Genomic DNA, 6,519 nt, shown 5'->3' on the forward strand with positions numbered 1-6,519 from the left:
AGTTAATTTGGTGGTGGTAGTATATAAATAAAGGCTGTATATAAGGATATAGTACAGGAAGGAAGAGTTATATGAAGCAATTTTAGTCTCAAGGTTTAAGGGAAGATAAAGAGTGTATACACCTACACCATTGTGACCGATTCTGAGCCATGTCACACAGAGTCTCCAACCATTGGTTACGATAGTCACGCGGACCCCAACCAGGTAGTCTGCATCTGCCAACATGGCTCAGGCTAGAAGTTAGTGACTTCAAACACTGATGCCATGTTTTGGTTTGGCCGCCCCTAACTCTCTTCCAACCATCCCCAACACTAGTCAGCATAGCGCGTCGTGGTAATCGGTGTTCAGGCATACGTAACACATGGCCCAACCATCTCAGTCGATGAAGATTCATCACCTCATCAACTGATTTACCATCGTTCCCTAATACCCTGCGTCTAACCTCACTATTACTTACCCGGTTATCCCAGCAGATGCGAGCAATATTTCTAAGGCATCTGTGGTCAAATACTAGTAAATTACGAGTATCTTCTACTCTTAATGGCCATGTTTCACAGCCGTAAAGTAGAACAGAGCGAACTGATGCGCAGTATACTCGTCCCTTAATTGATAGACGGATATCTCGTCTACGCCATAGGTGACGTAAGCTGGCAAAAGCCAAACGAGCTTTTTGAATCCGTGCTGAGATTTCGTCAGACACCAACTCATTAGGGCTGATCAGACTTCCAAGGTAAGTGAAGTTGTCGACGTGTTCGACTACTTCACTCCCTATCCTTAGTTCGGGTGTTGACGCAGGCCAGTCCTGGAGTAACAAATTACATTTGGATGGGGAGAAACGCATCCCAAACATCCTGGCATTATTACTGAGTTCCAACAGAAGACTCTGCATTTTGCCAGCGTCTTCACCAAACAGGACTATGTCATCTGCGTATTCTAAGTCGTTTAGTGGTCCCCCTGGTAGGAGATCAATTCCTGAAAATTCAGTCGAAGAGTGTTATTTCCAGCAACAGGTCTATAATGAAGTTAAACAAAAACGGGGATAGTGGACAGCCTTGACGGACACCACTTGAGGTTGTAAAATCATATGACAGTTCGCCATAAGCTCTCACTCGACTGGTAGTGTTCGAGTAAAGAGCCTTTACAAGGTTTATGTACTTCTCAGGTACACCTTTCAATGACAGACACTGCCACAAAACCTCTCGGTCTACAGAGTCAAATGCTGCTTTCAAGTCAAGAAAAACTATCATCGTCGGACGCCGATAAGCGTGTCTGTGCTCTAAAACTTGACGAATGGTGAATATGTGGTCGATACAGCCACGACCAGGTCTGAAGCCAGCCTGATTTTCTCGTGTTTGCAGTTCACGAGTCTTAGTTAGGTGCCCGATAATTATTGAGGCTAGTATTTTAGATGCTATGTTAGTCAGACCAATCCCTCTATGGTTATCGCAGGATGATTTTGACCCCTTTTTATATATTGGGACAATCAGTGATTGTGACCAGTCGGATGGGATTACATCCGTCTCCCAGATTTTAGCCAGAATATTAGTCAACCTAATCGCTAAAATTGGACCACCATATTTAAAGACCTCTGGAGCCAATCCATCAGGACCAGCTGCTCTTCCTCGTTTCAGATTACTTATAGCCTTTTGAACTTCAAGTAGGGTCGTGGGGCCTACTTCAATGTTCCATTCAGGTTTTCTGGGAATAGTGGGTAGTTGTGCAGTAGCTGAAGGCCAGCTAAACTGCTCCTTAAAGTGTTCCGCCCATCGTTCTAAACGTTTAGGTTGGGAGCAGATAAGGGTTCCGTCTTTTTTCGAGATTGTTTCACTTACACTTGACTTCTTAATTCCGGTTTCTTTTATTAGTCTGAATAACTGCCTGGTGTTGCCTACAGCCGCTGCCTTTTCCATCTCTTTTGCTTTCGTTGCCCACCACTGCTCACGATCGTTCCTTAGATTTTTAGTTAATCTAGATCTAATTTGTTTACGCTATTCATCGTGTTCAGTGCCTGATGGGATGAGTATACGCGAATCCATCAGTGAAATAGACTTAAAGGAAATCCACTGGTTTTTGTAACCCTATGGTTTAAATAACTGTTACGTCCTTGAATCTGTCTACCCACTTAGTGCCGAGTATAATGTAGATTAAGACCTTGACACGATAGACTGACTGGCTTAACCTTGAGGCCAATATGCGTGAGTTTGAAATAGGGGTAGAGAGACGAAAACTATTGTTGGTGTTGGCGGCCTGTTTAAACATCTGGGCTACCTGTTCCTGTCATCTAGATATTTCAACAAGTTATCTGATTTTGTTTGTTTTAATACATTATTATGCCTATTAATCGCACAACCTATTCAAGTGCGTTTCTGAAAAGTGTAAGACCCTTCGCTGTAAAGGTTACAGAAGGCTTATTCAGAGATATCGTGGTTTCTGGCAATATGCAGCGAGAAGAATGTACATTATCCAGATGTCGATTGACTGGGCTGCTAACTTCTAACAGGCAATCACCCAATATTTGTCGTCAGAAAGGACGAAGAGGTAAGAAACGGAAACTTGTTGAAGTACTTTGTGCTGAGAATTCTATATTGTACCAAAAATATAATATTGAATAAAGCTAATAATAATTAAAAAAAAATATTCTGTCCCTGATTGGCTGGCAAGCACGAGAGAGAGAAGACAAAGACAGATGGAACACTAATCACTTTATTCCAACCCGATCTAGCACTCGAATTCCCAATTCAGATTAGGGTGAAAAGTTACATGAATAAATAGATGACTAAGCGGACCACAACGTACAATAATTTGAAAAATACAATCATGTCCAAAACTGGGGGATTATAGTAGAAAATAGGGTACAAAAGTTTACGTCTAAATGACAATAACTTTAGAACAGAAAATGCTATGGCAATGAATTATACATCAAACGAAAGCTTATGATCTGTAGAATAGGCTAGGAGCAAAAGTAAATGTTACAGTTTTACAAGCTTTGAATTAAATGAATTAACGTCCCCGAAAATAGCTTCCGTAATTTGTTCAGGCTTCTAGTTTTGCGGATCACATCATCTTCCCCCTTGACAAAAAAAGTTATGTCATCACTGCCATTGACTGAGTGCATAAAGGAAAACTGGATTGCGTTGCGGTCGTGACCAATTGGGTTAACTGAAATAAACAAAAAAGAAAAACGGTTAGACACTAATTACAAACAGTAGCTAAGATATCGTTGATATCTCCCCTCAGAAGTATATGCTCTTTTCTTCGGGTCCACCTGCAGTATATCGGGCCTTCTGCGTTTCCGTTGTAATCTCCTAATAGGATGTTGTTCCAGTTGTACAGTTTTCTTAGTTGCTGGACTTCCTATGTCGAAACTGTCCAGGAAGACTTCCCACAATGAGCACATTTTCTCGGTTTTCTGAGGAGTACCAGAACTTTCCAGTATGTGGTTAGCGTGACGTATCCACTTTTGGCCTTCAACCTCCACCACATACATTACTTTCCCTCGTCTCCCAATTATGCGTCCACTGGTCCATTGAGGAGGTGAGTATCGGAAATCACGGACGTACACTTTTTGATTATCTCGGAAGATTCTACTTTTCGCCCCGAGGTGGCGATTAAATTGAGATTCCATCTTCTGGTTTCTTCTTCCTACACCATTTTGCTTTGGTTTTATGGCATCGAGAGGAGTTTTAACTTTTCTACCAAACATAATTACTGCTGGAGACAATTTATTCGGCGCTGATGGATTTGGAGTCGTTCTGTAGACTAACAGAAAATCATCAAGAATTTCCTTTATCTTCCCTTCCCACCTTGCCTTCAGTAGCGCTCTTTTGAAGGTATCCACAAACCTTTCTGCTTGACCATTTGATTGTGGATGGTATGGAGGTGAACGAACGTGTTTGACCCCAAACCTGTTGCAGAAGTCGGAGAAAATGGAAGAAGTAAACTGAATGCCATTATCTGACACGAGAATATCTGGGACTCCGAAACGAGAGAATAACTGCCGTAACTCGATAATAGTCTCTTGCGACGTGATTTGCTTCATGGGTAGAATCTCTGGCCACTTTGAGTAGGCATCGACACAAATGAGGAAATATGTACCTTGAAATGGGCCGGCGAAATCAATGTGTATACGCGACCAAGGTTCTTTCGGGGATGGCCAAGAATTGAGTTCAGCTTTCCGTGGACATTTCGAGGCTGCAGCACATTTTCTGCACGCACGCACTAAGTCTTCGATGTGTTCATCAATGTTAGGCCAGTATACATAACTTCGAGCAACAGCTTTCATTCTTCCAATACCTGGATGAGCTGTGTGCAGTTGTTTCAGAACGAGTGGGCGTAGGTTACTTGGAATTACTACGCGATCAGCGAACATAATACAGTCATTTACGATGGATAAAGATTGGCGTCGTTGATAATACTGTTTTAGTTCATGAGATGTTATACGTGGGGGCCAACCACGTCGGATAAATGTAGCTAGTTGCCTTAAGATAGGATCATGGAGAGTGTGATCAGCGATTCGAGCAGCTGTCACTGGAAGAATTCGCGTTGAATTGAGCAACATGCTGCTTAAATCTTCCACTGATATAGAAGCAATGACAGTAACTTCATTTTCAAGCTTATGATTTCTTATTAAGCGCGATAGTGCATCAGCATGACCAAAGTCAGAGGTAGATTTGTATTTGATAGTGAAATCATAACCCAACAACATTGTAGCCCATCGTTGGAGGCGATTTGCAGTATAAACTGGTATACCTTTCTTAGATCCAAAGATCGATAATAGGGGTTTATGATCAGTAAATAAGGTAAATTTTCTACCATGCAGCATTTTGTGAAACTTCTTAACTGCAAAAACTAGTGCCAATCCTTCTTTCTCAATTTGGCTGTACTTGCGTTCTGCCGAAGTCAACGTTCTGGAGGCATGGGCTATAGCTTTCTCTGTGCCGTCTTGAAACCTGTGGGATATAACAGCTCCGACACCATAATCAGAAGCATCTGCGGCAACAACGATTTCCAGTGAGGGATCAAAATACGTAAGAAGTAGGTCCGATATTAATAGTGACTTTACTTTGTCAAAACTCTTTTGACACTCAGTGGACCAGTTCCATTTTACATTTTTGGATAATAGATGGTTCATGGGTGCTCGGAGGCGATGCAATTTTGGTAAAAAGTTACTGTAATAACTGATAAGACCAAGGAACGAGCGTAGAGTTGCGACGTTAGATGGTGGAGGCATATTTTGGATAGCTCGTACGTTTTCTGGATCTGGGCGTTGTCCATTTTTGTCGAAAACAAACCCAAGATATTTTACCGAGTCCATGAAAAATTTACACTTCCCTTCTTTTAGATAAAATCCATACTCAGATATTTTGGTCAAAACAGCATCAAGTCGATCAAATAAATCGGACTTACTGGAACCTGTAACGATAAAATCATCCAGATAGACAGCGACTCCTGGCAAATTAGCCAACATAGTGTCCATAATTTGTTGAAAAATAGCTGGTGCTGGTTTCACACCAAAAGGCAAACGTTTATATTGGTAAAGGCCTCTGTGAGTGTTAATCGTCAGTAGTGGTTGGGAGACTGGATCAACTGCTATTTGGAGATATGCGTCAGCAAGGTCAATCTTAGCAAAATACTTCCCTCCATTTAGTTTGATAAATAAATCTTCCTGTATGGGAAGTGGATAAGTGTGATCCTCTAAAGCATCATTTAGACCAGTGGAAAAATCAGCACATATGCGAACAGTCCCATTTGCCTTTCTCACAACTACTATGGGAGCAGCCCACGGTGAGTAATTTACTGGCTGAATGACACCCAGTGATTCTAACCTGTCAAGTTCCTGGTCAACGACTGACAGAGCAGCATAAGGTACTGGTCGTTTTGGTCTGAAGACAGGTTTTGCATTTTGCTTTAACGACAAGAAAACTTTGGTGAACTTACAACAGCCCAGTTTGTTTTGGAATACACCTGCATGTTTTTGTCGAAGATGATTTACGTGGTATGTGGTCGACATTTTAGAGGAATAAGATGCATGAGATTTTGAGATATTACGACAGCATACTTTGTTTGACGAATTTGATGGGGAAACATTTTGTGAAAATGTTACATCGGAGTTATTTGATTTAGCATCATTATGAGAACACATCAAATCGGAGGTATTTGATTTGACATCATTATGAGAACACATTAAATCGGAGGAATTCGATTTCGAAATATTACGAGAACATGTTACATCGGAAGCATTTAGTTCACAAACATCAGGGGAACATAACACAACTGAGGCATTTGATTCAGAAATATAATGAGAATTTTGGATAGAATTAGAGCAAGGATTATGAGAACATACTTCATTTAATAAACTATTTAAGACATCAATCTTCTCAATCCAGTCCAATCCCAATAGATCTAAATCATGCCGATTTGTTAGATAGCAAACGTCAGTGAATTTATGTTCTTTGAACTGCACGTTGCAGGTGACTTCTCCAGTTAGCTTCACTATGTCGCCTAAAGCATTTCGAGCAA

This window comes from Schistosoma mansoni, chromosome 1 (assembly GCF_000237925.1).
Source record: "Schistosoma mansoni strain Puerto Rico chromosome 1, complete genome".
Classification (NCBI taxonomy): domain Eukaryota; kingdom Metazoa; phylum Platyhelminthes; class Trematoda; order Strigeidida; family Schistosomatidae; genus Schistosoma; species Schistosoma mansoni.